The sequence below is a fragment of the Aulonocara sp. 'chitande type north' Nkhata Bay genome, linkage group LG23 (assembly GCF_057382095.1).
Source record: "Aulonocara sp. 'chitande type north' Nkhata Bay isolate Kocher_YH1m ecotype deep benthic linkage group LG23, A_spYH_male_GT1.1, whole genome shotgun sequence".
Classification (NCBI taxonomy): domain Eukaryota; kingdom Metazoa; phylum Chordata; class Actinopteri; order Cichliformes; family Cichlidae; genus Aulonocara; species Aulonocara sp. 'chitande type north' Nkhata Bay.
This window is the reverse complement of record NC_141365.1, coordinates 38,640,073-38,656,166: the sequence shown is the minus strand read 5'-3', so window position 1 is coordinate 38,656,166 and position 16,094 is coordinate 38,640,073. Positions and strand designations below refer to the sequence as shown.

The following is a 16,094-nucleotide window of genomic DNA, read 5'->3' as shown; positions in this document are numbered from 1 at the left end:
CAGCGCTTGTCGGTTTCAGCACTATCCTCTACTCCTGTAATTTCCTTCGCACACCATTCAGTGTTTTGCTGGCACTGCAAATTTGAATGAGCATATAGATGGAAAGCACACACTGAGTTGTGCTCGTAATCTCTAAAGGGTATGTTATATACTGAAATAGAATTCATATGCACCGCTGCCCAGTACTTTTGGAAAGTCCAGTAAATACTTGTTCCAAAGCTAGACTCTGGACAACTGGATGTGCTAGTGCAATGGAAAATGTGCCCATATTGCTGGGAAACCTGCTGAAAGTTATCACAGTCGCAACAGAGCAAGAAAATTCTTTATGGCTACATTAAAAACAAAAATACAGCCTTTTTTAAGTTTTCTGGGAGAACTGGGACTTCGGTGCATTGTCACCATTAATAGAGATAATGTATCCTCCTGCATAAAAGCATTTACTAATTTACTGTATTTTTTATTTTATGAATATTTTTCTAGATTTGGTACTTTAAAAATGCAGTTTTCTTTCTCCATATAATCACATGTAAACCCATCTACTCTCCTGAATAGATGGGTTAAAAGGAATCCCCGAACAGCCGCTTCTTCTCCTTCTGCCACCTCTTCCTCCTTCCATTTCATTATTACATGCTACGGGTCACTGCAGCATTGCTACACTGAGCTGCCAACAAGCATATCATTTTCCATTAAGATCCCACTCAATGGTTCCAGTGGCATTATTGGAAGAGGGAGCAGACAGAGAGTAATAGACCTCAAGTGATGGCTCTGTCAAAAAGACATTGGTGGAAAGTGCCCTATAGAGATGTAATAGACATAGTCTGTGCAGATAGCAGGCAAAGGAGAATGGGAAATTTACTCAGTTGCATTACCGGGTCACTCAGACTCGAATTGGTTTTGAAATAAGGAAGGGAACCATCTGTACTTACATTTGATTAATGTTATACTTACTACACTTGATATACAAATCTTTAATTGAAAAAAAATAAAATAATCTCAGATATATTAATCTTACTGTCTCTGTGGTACTAGAAAATTTTAATTCCACCTAAATCAGAAACATAGTATTCATAGATCCATACAAGATCCATACTCTTATTACAGTATATTATTTATTCATTCTGATCCCTAAGTACACCACCATTTCTTCCTAAAAAGATTTACACCATGTGGCACTCGCTGTAATAGGATTGTCCTGAGTGTCCAGCAGTGACTGATCTTACCCATCGTGCCTCATGTGTAAAAGAATTTTGATTTAAACTTTGTTAATCTTCCACCCTTGTGCTGAGTCTGTGGAAGTGGTTACTGGGCCCCAAATTGAATTTAACAATGACTGTGCCCATGACTTATGGGGAAAAGTGAGTTCATGAATGGCCATTACTGTTGCCTGTACAAAATCATATTAAAAGGAACAGATCCTCCTTTATGCTACCCTACCAAATTATGGAAGTCTATATTGTTAAACAGTTCATGACAGGTTGTGTGAGTAGCTGGATTTACACCTGTGATACCAGCAATGCATCATTCAATGATGTTGCTCAGCACCTAAGTACAGAAACAAAATATTCTTAAAAACCTCATGCAAAAAAAAGATCAAAATTTCTATTACAGTGTATTGCACTGCAACTGAATGTTCTTGTTCTTTCTAATAACAAAATACAATATTGTAGTTATTAAACAATGTTTGCTTATGGTCCATTTAGTTGGAAGTCTCACAAAATCAGCCACTAGTACTAATATTCCATATGCGATTTTAACTAAGACGTCAAAAAAGGGAAAACAATTCAGAGGAATTTGTTTGAGTATTAATTTCTGATGTATCAATATCCACTCACAAGACACTAACAGAAATGTCTAATCAGCCAATCACGTGCCAGAACTGTCAGGAGTTGCAACCAAATATGGTCCTCTGCTGCTGCACTCCATCTGCTTCAAAGTTTGATGAGTTGTGCATTCAGAGATACTGTTCTGCATACCCTGGTTGTAACACGTGGTTATTTGAGTTGCTTACTGTTGCTTTCCTGTCAGCTAAGAACACAAAACTGAGGCAGCAATTCAGACCAGCTCACCAACAGAATATTGGAAAACATTACTTGGTCTGATGACCTGATGGCTTTCATGCTGTCTAGGTTCGTGCTGGCGGTGGTGTAATGGTGTGGGGAACATTTTCTCAGCCTACTTGAAGTGTACCTAATAAAGTGATAGCGAGCATTGTTAGTGTACAGGGTAAGAAATATATTTTAGCTAGTAAAAATAAAATGTACTTGACAGAAAAACTGAACAGCAAACTTCATACAGTATGTTCTCATGATTGCTACTCTAACTTGAGATTTAGGCATTAGTGGGGAATTTATGTGTTAGCTACATCATTACAGCAAATCACTCTGGAACCCTAACCTGACATGCACCTCCCCAACTACATGTTGGGTTGATGCAGCCTGTAGCAATTGTGATTGGCCTGTTCATTAGTGTTGATCCTCTTAATTATTTCAGAATATTTTTTTACTATGGCTGATTGTTGGGCAGGAGGGCATAAGACATGGATACCCAAGTTTGTGACTGGATAACTTGAGAATGAAGGAATATAGGAGCTTCAGCTTCCATACACATATGCAGTCAGTTTCAAAACTGAATCCATTGACTGACTAACTGAAAAACTGACCACTACAGAGAGTGGGAACCCACAGGAAAAAAAGTCCCAACAACTATTTGTTTCTATCAGCTGGCATCTTATATAAAACAAAGCAACTTAGCCACAGGGTACTTACACATAATGCACATAAATGCTAACAACAGCATCGCCCACTTATGTAGGTTATGTCATAGGCTTTACAAAGATTCACCACAGAAGACTAAATCAAGCCTTAAACTGATCAAGACAAATGGGAATCCATCCGTCAAAATGGCAAAATGTGGCCATTTGAGGAACTGCTTTTTTGGCACTTTTGTTTCACTTCAGCTCTGGGTTTTGCCTCTTAATAGTAACAGTGAAAATAATGATGATTAAGGTAATCATCATGTCAGCTTATGTCCAGAGCAGAGTTTAAAGAGTCTGTGTAGTGTGCAACAAAGAAGTAAGTAGTAAGATGAATTTAGATTAGATTTAGAAGCCCTGAATAATGACTTGTTACCCAAATGCTAATATTAAAAGAAATTATTTGCAGTTGTTCAGCATTATTTAATTGATCCCATCTGACTAAAGCTACAATTTTCACTGTTGCTCTGGGTTATCAGTCACTTTCTGCATAATAAACAAGCAATCAGAGCATCCTTATTGCTTTTACAGACGTAAAACGAAATATTCAAAACAGAAGACGGTTAAGTCATTATGCTTCACAAAAGCATGATTCACAAAAGCCCCCCATCCACCCCTCCCCCAGCCGTAATGGCGAATACTGTAGAATTTCGAGGTCATTCCAAAAACTCCATTAATACATTGTGTTATTTAGGATGCTTGAAAAAACATCATATTGTCCCTATTAAAAACGGAAAATGAAAATTCAGGTATGCAAGTGACAAACTAATGATTTTTTTTTCTGAATCTTGAAGAGTAAATGTTTTCCGCGGTTATTACAATGGAAGGGTCACTACAAATCAAAGTTGATCCAAGTGAGAATTAATTTTTATCCTATGATGAAACAATTGTTTTCTGAAGGAGTGGCCTTTTCTGAAATGACAATGCAGATGGAGACCCCGAATGGTTTAATGAGTCTGAAAATGGTTGCAATTACATGCGCTGCCCTTCACAATCACCGGATGTCAACACAACTGAGCGTCTGTGGTTGCTTTTGTATCAATGTGTTCGAAAACCATCTAAAAGAGAGAATAACGGTGCTTCAATTGTTCCAGTAGAGTTTCAGAGTCTTTCGCTCAATCATGTATGCCATATGCTGCTAAATAACTTAAGGTTACGATTTGGTCCCTCGTTCCAACTCTCCTTCTCATTTTTGGTATCAGGCACAGCAAACGCAAAAACCTATCCTTACAGATACAATAAAGGGAAACACAATTAACAGCGACTGTCTGAAGACACGTATTAATACTCTCATTACAAGGCAGCTCAAAAGGACACAGTCACAAACACATAAGAATAGACTTTGCAAGGGCACAGACTCTGCTCAACAAAGCACAGACTCTGCTCAACAAAGAGAGAAATAAAAGCCTGTGACAAACGGATGGACAGCATCTGTTTCTCAGTGTCAGTTGGCAGTCGGGTGCTAATTGCAAATGCCAGAAGACAAAAAAAACCATGGCAAAGGTCTCTAGAAAACTTCTCCTCAGCTCAGTTTATTTTCTTCTTTTCTTCTTTTTTTTCCTTTTTCTTTTCCTTTTCTTTTTTTTCAGGCTCCAGGGGTAAACAAGCAGGAGGTTCAAGCAGCAAGAAAAATCACATTATATATGAAGCGCTTCATGCTATCACTGACATGTGTGTGAGTGAGTGTGTGTGTAATGAATCCTAACTACAGGCTTTTTATTCCCCAATCGCCATCTAATATGTGTCTGACATTGGAGTGTAATGTTAGGGAGCATATATTGAAAGGCTTGTTTGTCAAATCTGGAATTTTTCAACTTATGTACTGAAGCTTTAGAAACCTTGATGAGAATGTGGATGTTTTTGCATCATAGGTGTGTACAGAATTCCAAATCAGTGAAAAACAAATTGAAATAACAGCAAAGTAGTAACGGCATCTACCATTATTTCCGCTCTCTGAATCATAGGAGTCTTGGACTTGCTTATGATACTTGATTTTCTGACCTAAATTACATAAATTTGAGAGATAGATAAACTAATAACCTCTAAGCTGATACTCTTTGCTTCCTCTGTGGACACATTGAGACATACTTTCAAAATCTGATCTCATGTTAATAGCTCCCACATTCATTTTGCCTAAATATTGTGCAGTTTATGTGTTCATTATCCTGGATACCCCAGGAGATAAGCGATCATCCACGATACGCTCTGTGTTCATTTGCTGTTTAATTTCATGCAAGCCATTTATCAAGCAGATGTTTTCCAGTGATTTCCAGGATTAAGAACCTGTGGTAATAAATGACAGTTTCTTAAAAAAAAAAAAAGTAGTGTGGTACATGGGGGGGGGGGGGGGGAATTGCTGCTGACTATAAGGGTAGATTAATTACAGGTCAAAAGAAAAGTCAAGATCATGACGAAATGCTTTATTAAGACCGATCAGGCATGACAGAGAAACTGGAAACCAGTTTTTGTGTGTTAAAAGTATATTGCGATCATTTCTATACAAGTGTGCAAGAATTGTATGGACCCAGTGGGCTAGTGGCGACAGGGAGGTTTGTTAAATCATTACTATGATATAAATAAAGAGTGATCAGCTGAAACTACTGAATATAATTTATTAAGGTCCAGAGTTTGAGTAATAAATTATTTGGCTATTACCCTGAGATGAAGCTACTTCGGAAAGTGCAGTCCGACAGTGGCAGGAAGTATGACAGGATGACTGCTCAAGATATTGGTGATAGCAGAGATCAAGAAGGCAGAAACTTGGCCAGTAGGAGGTGGCTGGGTAGGAAGAGGGTCACACAAATGACAATCTGAAAGGCAGAATAACAGAAGGGCACTGATATTTAAAGCACATGTTGGAAGCAGGGAGGCACTCGGGCACGACAGAGAAACCACAGGAAATCACAGTATTTGATATCTGAGAAACAGAGTGTACAGTGTATTTTATAGTCTATAAAATTGGTGTAGAAAACGTAAAATTTTCAGGCTGTGTCCCAGTGGAGATTGCATATGAAAAGCAGAACTACACGAGTCTAAACATTGTTGTTTTTTTTTATTAAATAACTATTTTGAGAAAGTTGAAAAACAGATATCTTTCTTTTTCCTCAGTGCAGTGAAAAACTGGATTACCTAAAGTAAAAGTACTTATTCAGCATCATGCATTAGATTACTGGATCTGAGTATTGATTCAGTAATGTGTGTCACTTCAATGTGGCATGATATAAATTATTCCTATTCTGTTGGGTAGCTTCATCTATGATATTACAATATTGCAATAGCAGATTTAGATTGATAATGACATATCAAATTCCAACCAAAGAATTTATATTGTAGTTTAAAGATCCTTAAACTTGATAATCCAAATCAGTGATCCACTCTAAGCAAGCATTTAATCACAGTAAGCAGTAGGGTCAGTAGTGTGTGTGTGTGTGTGTGTGTGTGTGTGTGTGGGGGGGGGGGGGGGGGGGGGGGTTGGGGGTTACTGCAGCCAGTGGAAGGCCCAGAGAGGATAGCCATCTTTCAGTCCTATCCGATTGTTAAGTGATGACGTGACGAATCCTACTTCTATTTAATCTCAAAAAGCTCCTAAAACAGTCAGTGATCACTGTTGACCTCCCTCGGCTTTTATTACCGCTAATCATTTATTTAAGCTCAGTTTTTAAAACCTTAGGATGTAACTACAGCCCAACCCATGCAGCAGTATATGAATGACTAACCTCTTATTGTGGATGGATTATCTCAGTTGTTCTCCTGGCTGAAGTTTGGTCCTTTTACAGCATCCTGCCATGCGATTACATTTGTTCCTGACCACCGAGAACACTCACGTTAACTTTTATCGAGTGGAAAAAAGGTTAGCTTGTTTATATTATGCTAACATAGCTGTGTCGCTAGCGGTCACGTAGCACATCATTATATACCAGCTAGCCGAACTTCAGTAACCCTACAAACATCACTGCTGTTTAGTTTTCTGTCTTCATTTATGCTGGAAGTGATAACAGAGCTGTACGTTTGAATTTGTTTCCAAAACCCCGCAGTCAGGACATAGAATAGAATAGAATAGAATTCAACTTTATTGTCATTGCACATGCACAGGTACAGGGCAACGAAATGCAGTTTGCATCCATCCAGAAGTGCTTAGTGATATAGATATATTACAATATATATTAGCAATAATATAGATATGTAAGTATATTACAGAAATGGGTCTATTATGTTATAATGTACACGGTATGAAGTATGTTGTGAATATTCTATAACTATAAGTATGTACAGGCTGTAGTGAGTACAAGCTATGTACAGGATATGGACAGGATATAAATATGAAAAACTATACAGAATATGAAATAAATAACTTTACAGGAATCTGAGATATACAGCTATACAGAAATGGGAACTATGCAAGTTGTAAACAGTTGTAGGGTTAAAAATTATCGTATGTACAGAATGATTGTTTACACAGGGCTATACAGTAGTGCAGTTAAGGTAAGTGAGGGTGTGGATAATTTCTACAGAGGCTATATAAAGTGCTAGTGGTTGTGAGTGGTGGTTCACTCCATGTTATTATTGTGTGTTTGAGGGTACAGTTGTCCATTGTGTGTGTGTGTGTATGTTCAGTCCATGAGTTAACGTGGGTCAGATGTCAGGAGGCAGAGTTCAGGAGTCTGACAGCTGTGGGGAAGAAGCTGTTCCGGTACCTGGTGGTCTTAGTCCGGAGGCTCCTGTAGCGCCTCCCAGAGGGCAGGAGGGTGAAGAGTCCATGTGATGGGTGACTGGGGTCTCTGATGATTTTCCCAGCCCTTTTCAGACACCGCTTCCTGTAGATGTCTTTTATGGCAGGAAGTGGTGCTCCGGCGATGCGCTGGGCAGTTTTCACGACCCTCTGCAACGCCTTCCGGTCCGAGGCAGAGCAGTTCCCGTACCAGACTGTTATACAGTTGGTCAGGATGCTCTCGATGGTGCAACGATAGAAGTTCACCAGGATGTCTGAGGACAGGTGGTTCTTCCTCAGAGTCCTCAAGAAGAAGAGGCGCTGGTGAGCCTTCTTGACCAGCTTGGAGCAGTTGGTCGTCCAGGTGAGATCCTCGGAGATGTGGACTCCCAGGAACTTGAAGCTGCTCACACGCTCCACAGCCGTCCCCTTAATGTGGATGGGTGGATGTGGGTCAGCATTCCTCCTGTAGTCCACGATGAGCTCCTTGGTCTTCTCGGTGTTAAGCAGCAGGTTGTTTGTGTCGCACCACTCAGCCAGACGATCCACCTCCTCCCTGTAGGCGGCCCCATCGTTGTCACTGATGAGGCCAATCACCGTGGTGTCATCTGCAAACTTAATGATGGTGTTGGAACCATCAGCAGGTCTGCAGTCGTGGGTGAAGAGGGAGTAGAGGAAAGGGCTCATCACACAGCCTTGTGGTGGACATGCTATATTGCAGAGGTGTGGACTCGAGTCACATGACTTGGACTCGAGTCATTAATTTTATGACTTTAGACTTGACTTGAAAAAAGGTTGTAAGACTTGTGACTTGACTTGGACTTTTACACCAGTGACTTGGGCCTTGAATTGGACTTGAACCTGTTTACTTGAAAAGACTTGATATTTTACCCAAATCTAAAATTTAACATACATATTATATAAAAAGTGTGGACCATTAATTCACTTTATTCATTCATTCATTCTTACCACACTCCGTATGTATGTGAGCGTGAGCTGTAGCACAGCCAATCAAATTAACCAGATTTTTAAAAAAAAAACCAAAAACGCTCGAGCCTAAAATGCTCCCAAGAGTAATTTCTTTCAGCTACATAAACTACGAAGGAGTCAACAAAAAACGAAATGCAACATGCAAAACATGCAAGAAGAGAATTACAGACGGAGATGGAACAACTTCCAACTTTGTCCGACATTTGAAGTTGCATAAAGAACGGTAGGTGCTGCCTTTTTTTGCTACGATGAGATAGCGACTTAGCTAACTTCATCTTATTAGCAAATGTTCTCCGGGCTACGTTGATGATACTGTTTGGCTTTAACAGGTATGATATGTTTGTCATGCTATTTTAAATCCGGTCCTACAAGCGCATCCAAGAATAATACGCAACTTGTTAGCTCAGAATTGTCGGTGAATGGTGAGCAGGGTCCGTTTCAGAAAGGGGGTTCTGTAGCTGTACTCAGGGAAGACAGTTTCTCTCCGTCTCCTCCTCATCATCATTAACCCCGTAGAGCTACATGTTTATTTTTGTAAGAAAACCAATTACACCCTTATTGTGACTTATTTTGACATTGTTATGTGTTGCCAGACCATGGTTATATTTCATTATGCCAGTAGATAGTGCTCTTGCATTGCTGTGGAACTACGAGAGACTCTAGCAATAGGCTCTGTGCACGCGCAGCTCAGAAATAAATGAGCTCCGTCCTGAGCAAGATGCTAACTTCGGTGTCCTCTCTATTAATCCACAGGTACTGACAAACAAACTTTTATGTTATCGAACTGGTTCTAAATGTCATGTAAGTTGAGTAACAACTATTCGGCTATATTTTGAGATGAGAGTGATGATGTTGTTTTGTGGTATTTTGTTGTAATGAGTATTAGAGTATCATCGGCATAATGTTACGTAGCACTATAAGTATATGCTATGACAGTGGCAACCTGCGGCTTCAGAAAATGTGTTGTAGTGTTAGCCAAGCAGTACTGAGTCCATGTATTAAGGGGAAAGCTTTTCGTTGGTGAAACAACGTTTGCAGTCGTCTGCCGCCATGTTGTGTTGCGTTCAGGGGACGCCATGTTCAAAAGTAATTGCGTATATGGCGCGAATGTGGGGAAAGGTGTGAATGTGAGATGGGTTATTTTGGTATGTTGTTATGCTTTAGCCGCGAGTGTTTTGTTTAAGTTGTGAGTATGTAAAGTCATTTTGGATTAGTTTGTATTTATTTTGCTTTTGAGAGAATGCTTTTTGTAACTTTATTTATGTTTATGAACTCTGTTATTTTATGGGAAGAATGCATGGTCTAGTGTGATTTGTATTGTGTATATGCAGAAATAAATGAGCTCCGGCCCGAGCAAGACGCTAACTTCGGTGTCCTCTCTATTAATCCACAGTTTGCTCATATTTGGCTACGCAGTGCTCTCTAGCCTGTGTGCCGCTTGCTGCCGGTCCAGATTCCCCTAGGTCTGGTGCCGGTAACATATGGTCATGTTTAACTTTTGCATGTCTGAGCCAGGGAAAAAAAATTTTGGTTAGAAAATCTGGCCCACCTTAGTGGCTATATACGGCCTTTTTCTTCTGTCATTTATGTCAATACATCAAATAAAATTCTTTGATCTTATGTTATTAGCTGTTGTTTATTTGCAAAGGTCAGTTATTCTTAACAGGGATGCTAAACATTGCTTATTAGAACTGTATGCAGAGTTTTGAGAAAAGTGTTTTAATAAATATTGTTTATATATTTTTCATTTATATTTTTTATTGTCTGAAAACTATGAGAGTTTAAGTGTTAATAGTTATTTAGGATTTTTAGGATCAACTTAAAGTAAAATGCAATTCATGAATGGCTGAAATGGAATTTCTGACATGAGTCTAATATGCTTACCTCTATCAGATTTGAAGAATACCAGATGAAAAAGAGGATCACAAATGAACCTCAACAGCCTTCCATATCACAGTTTATGGACAGTACAGCATGACTCATCCACAGCAGAAAGCTATCACGAATGCATTATTAAGTGACTTGATTATTGGTTGCAACCTGCCCCTTTCTATTGTGGAAAACAAGAATTTTTGGCACTTTCTGACGGTAGTTGACAGAAAATACAGCCCGGTATGTCGCAGAACAATTATATCAAAAACAGAGAACCTTGCTGCTGAGAAACGTTCAATGTTAAAAACTCAGTTGAGCGAGACTGATCATGTTTCAGTCACTGTGGACGTTTGGTCAGACCGAAGGATGAGGGGTTTCCTTGGTATCACTGTGCACTGGATACAGAAAGAGACAGAGAGGATGCAGCTAAAATCCAAACTGCTGGCCTTTGACCGCTTCAAAGGATTACACACTGGTGAAAGAATCCGTGAGAAATTTGAAGCTATATGTGATGAATACAACATCAAAGATAAACTAGACTATATTATTAGTGACAATGCTGCCAATATGCGGAAAGCATTCACTGTGTGCTTCCCCACTGAGCAAGCTGAGGAACATGGTGATGATGGTGATCATCTTGACGACCCAGAGCTCTGGCATGACTCAACCTTGGAAGATCAGGAAACAGTAGGTGCTGCTATGGCAAAGACACAGCGCCTGCAGTGTTTTGCGCACACACTTCAGCTGGTGGTGAAAGATGGTTTGTCAGAGACCAAAGTGGCATCTCCTTCACTTTCAAAGTTATCTAAGCTCAGCTCTCTACTGCACACAAGCACAACATTCAAAGATGTGTTTGAAGCTGAATTTGGTGAACAGAAAGCGATCCCTGCTGCTGTAATCACAAGATGGAATTCAACACTGAGACAAGTGAAGGCAGTTATCCAATGTGAACATCTAAAACTCTGTGCTGTTCTTGAAATGGCTCGGCACAAGGAGTTATTATTGACAACACGAGAGTGGAACCTGTTGAAGGAGATGGTGGACATCTTGAAGCCTTTTGGAGAAGCAACAGATTTGACACAAGGTGAGAAAAGTCACGATTAGTGCTGTTGTTCCATCCGTGCTGTCCCTCAATCACCACCTTGAGAAACTGAAGCCTCAAGTCCGTTTCCTGAATGGTCTGATCAGGAGCCTCCAAGCATCTTTGAACAAAAGATTTCTTGGAATCGTTATCCATGTGCGAATGGCTAGAGCAGAAGATGGGATCACTGCCCCCTTTTCAGATCCAGTGTACCTTAAAGCAGCTGCTTTGGATCCAGCATTTTCTCTGTTGTGGGTGGAACACCATGTGTTGGGCAGTTGTGACATAAAGACAGAGGTGACACAAAAAGTTAAAGGTAAAGATTGAATATAGTTTATATTTTTTCTGTATTTTTTTGTCTAAAATTGTAATAAAGGCTCTTTTGCTGTTGTTAATTTGTTTTGCCAGATCTGATCCTGCAAGATGCGGCAGATCCTGCAAAGTCAGAGCAACCTGTGACTCCTGGTGGGGAATATCAAGAGGACTGTGAAGATGGAGGACTCTTTGCTGCTTACTGTAAGAGGCAGAAGAAGGATGTGGGGAAGAGTCCAGCTCTACAGCTAAGTCACTACCTGGATATTGCTAATGAACAGAAAGCCCTCTTGTTCTGGGCAATGAACATGCAGACTCTTCCTTCTCTGTTTCATGTGGCCACCAGAGTTTTGGCAGTACCTGCATGTAGTGCTCCTGTGGAGCGAGTTTTCAGCTATGGTGGCATCATTCTACGGCCTCATCGTGCACAAATGACTGACAGACTTTTGGCCAATTTGGTCTTTTGCAAATGCAATGCAGAATAGTTAATAGTGAACTGAAATAACTTAAAGTGCACATTCTTGCACATTCTTGTTCATTGTTTATATGTATATATATATATATATATATATATATAGATATAGATATATTATTCATTCATTGTTTTGTACATAAGGAAATCTCAGGACTTTTTGTTTCAACAGGAAGTTCTGCTTTTGCATTTTTCACTGAATGTTTATTCTGTGAATTTGTAATTTAGAGGAAGACTATTCTTGCAGCAAAGTTTAATTGAGCTGTGCAATGTGCAATTTCAGAATTAGTTTGTGCATATTTTGTAAGTTACTTGTTTCATCAGGTGATGAGATCAATACAGATTTAAAAAAAGAACACATGGTCTATTATTTACACCTAACATATAACTGCAACATTGTTTTTTTTTTTAAAAAAAAGACTTGAAAGGACTTGAAATTCAAAGTTTCGGACTTGGGACTTGACTTGAAAGTTGTCTGTCTTGACTTACGACTTGACTCTGACTTGCTTGACTTTACTTGAGACTTGACTTGTGACTTGAGGATAAAGACTTGAGACTTACTTGAGACTTGCAAAACAATGACTTGGTCCCACCTCTGCTATATTGTATTTAGATAGAAGCTAGCAAGCTAACACCCTGCTAACTTCTAACTCCGTTAAATGTCATAAATTCCGTTTTCATGGATGTCTGGATGTTAAACTCAATTGTTACACCTGGTAGAGCAGAACGCTGATCATTTTATTAAAGATGAAAGACTTTAGACAGTTTTTCAACTCTAAGTAATGCCATAGTGATCATTTGATATATGGACCTGCAGCGGAGTTTAGGTCCAGACACGGCTAGTGACGTCAGACTGAACGACCGGATAGCATTATGTGATGTGAGACTATTATATAATTGCATAATGAATTTAATAGTAGATTCGATTTACTACTGTCAGTTTGTTTACACAACAATTTCACCAGGAAAGAAAGTCAATACAGGGCAACTTATGGAAAACGAGCATTAAACTCATGTCCAATACCAAGATTTCTTCTTTTGTGCACATGATAATTAGTATTAGAAAAATAATGGTGGTTCTTGGCAACCAAATAGGGTTAATGTTTAGGCTAGAGCCACCTATTGACATAAAAGAAATGCCTTCTCAATTTCTTTAACTGATTCAACCACCAGGATACAATTTCTTTCTTCTTCTTTTTTTTTTTTTTTAGAAGAAATCTCTAAAAAGTAGCAAGTGCTATAGTTTTTGTGCCTGCAGAATTTTTTACTGTTCAGGTAAATGTTTACACAATAGTGTTGATCTCACAACTAGTTTCTGATAAAAATGTACTGAGAGCATAATTGCATCCTTTTGAGTCCAGCTAACGATTCAAACACAGCTTTTGAGAACAGCTAACTGCTGCCAAATATTAAAACCCATTATGGTAGCAATGTCATGTAAAAGTCCTTATTTTATAAAGCCTCTGGGGAATAGCATCAATTTCACACCAACGCTCGAGTCGAGTTGAGCCCCGATTCCGTCTTCATGGTTTTATTTCCATGCTGACTGAAGTTACCATAAAATAAACCGATGGACTCATATTCATCGCTGTAAAATAAAAATAAAAGAAGAGGCCCTTTTATAGGTTCTCTGGACTTAACAGCTCTAACCTTCTTTCATGTCTTATTGAAGGAAAATATCAGTGAGCTGGGTTATGTTTCTTTCCATGCTGTGTTTAGGGAGAAGTCAGGAAAATGGCCGGTAGAACTGACTTACATTGGTGCAAGAGTGAAGACTTTTTTTATTTGTTGAGCTCTGTTATTTATTCACGTTGTCATGGAAACCATTCCAAAAAAGGGTCTTATTAAGGTTTCTAAACCTTGATGTAATCTATCAGGGAAAAGGAGAACTCACCTATAACAGGTCGAAACCACAAAAGCAGAAGCAAACTCATGACGTACCTATGCTATACATGGGATCATTGAATTCTTCTGTACTCTTATTATGATTTGGATTCAATAAGTCAATATTAAAGTCCCCACAAATAAACATTATTTTAATAAATAAACATTACATCTGATTTAGATTTGTAAATAAGTCCTCCATATTATCCTTAAATATCTCAATCTTTGATCCCGGTGTTCTGTATATACAACTGACAATTAGGTTTTTCCTTTTTTCCATATTTATTTCCACTGTTAAACATTCCATCAATAACAGTCGTCATTCTTCCAACTCTTTTGTACTTTAGGTTTTTATCAATGTAAAGTGCCACCCCACCTCCTTTTTTGTTGTTTCTGTCTAAATGAAGGAATTCATATCCATGTATGTCAAAGTCTTCTTCCTTTCCAGGGGTTATCCAGGTCTCTGATATGGCTATCACCTTGAATGGCTGTTTAAACTGTGTTATGTATTCTTTGATGTATTGAAAGTTTGCATATAGGCTTCGACTGTTAAAGTGAACCAGTGTTATACCCTTTTCTACCGTGATTTTCTTTTTAAATTGTTTATTTGTATAATAATGTCATTCATTTGTCTTATTGTTAAAGAAATTACAATCAGGATCTATGTTGCTGTCATACACCAATGTCTTATTTTCAATATCTATATGAGTTATTCGTTGAAAACTGTCAGACATCTGAGTTGGTTGTGTAACTTAGACGGTCCCATCATATTTAGCACTGCTTTGCATTCTGATTTATCAGTTATATTTTTCTAGTTCCGACATCTCTTTCATGACTAGAACCTTTGCCTTCTCTGGTGTTCCATTTAACTTAATGAATATTTTACAATCTGACGTCCAAGATGACTGTATTTTCTTCTATTTTCTTAATATTCTTGCTTGTCTTGCAATGTCTGCATTTTTCTCGATTAGGTGTTCATTTAAATAAACATCTGTACCTTTTAGCTTTCTTCCTTGCTTAAGCAGTTCTTTTTTCTGTTTTCTATTAACAAAAGGTATCATAATGTCAGCTATTTGATTTTTGTTTTACCTTGGCAGAGGATGGCATCTCTCAATACTTTTACTGTCCATTTCGATACCCTGGCTTTTGAAGAAGCCCATTACCTGCTCTTCCAAGCAGAGTAGCTCTTGCTCAGGTGGCTCCCCTCTCTCTGACGCTGCTACCCGTGCATATGTCTGATGCTTGGTTTCCAGTCCCGTCACTATCACATCATTTACTCTCGAATATTGTTCCATATCTGACACCCATCCTTCCAGCATAGCGATCTTCCTGTCCTTTTCCTCGCTCTGCCTACTTAGTTCTTTAATATCTTCCATTAAATTAAGTATCAGTTTTTGTTGTTTTGCAATGGTTGTTATTTCTTCTGACATAAAGTTTAGGAATTTCTTTATGTCCTCCAGTTCCTCTTCGTTGACGTTGCTCTTCTTAGGCGGCATCTTGTCGGTGCTAAGGCCCGTTGGTTGCGAGCACCCTCGAGGGTTGCCGAAGCCAGGCCTGTCCTGGCAGTTAACCTCACTGGCTGTTGGTGGAGTGAGGCTCGGCCTGCCTATGAGCTTTGTTGGTTGGTGGTTGAGCTCAGTAGAGCCAGGCGATTATCCTCGCTGGCTGGTGCTGGTGTCAGGCGTGGCCTGGCAGCTAGCCTCTCTGGCTGGTGGTGGAGCCCGGTGTGGCCTGGCAGCTAGCCTAGCTGGCTAGTGTTGGTACCCGGCATGGCCTGGCAGCTAGCCTCCTTAGCTGATTGTGGAGCTTGGCGTGGCCTGGAAGCTACCCTCTGTGGCTGATAGTGGAGACCGGCGTGGCCTAGCAGGTAGCCTCGTTAGCTAGTGGTGGAGCCTGGAGTGGCCTGGCAGCTAGCCTCTCTGGCTGGAGGTGGAGACTGGTGTGGCCTGGTAGCTAGCCTCTCTGGCCGGCCCTTGGATGGAGCAAAGGGGTGACTTGATAATTGACTATTAGCTCAAAGCAG

The 16,094-nt window shown here is 39.5% G+C and overlaps 1 pseudogene; it reads right to left on the bottom strand.

Moving 5' to 3' along the window:
* Positions 1 to 14,868: 14,868 nt before the first annotated feature.
* Positions 14,869 to 15,567, bottom strand: LOC147302381 (uncharacterized; annotated as a pseudogene).
* Positions 15,568 to 16,094: the final 527 nt, after the last annotated feature.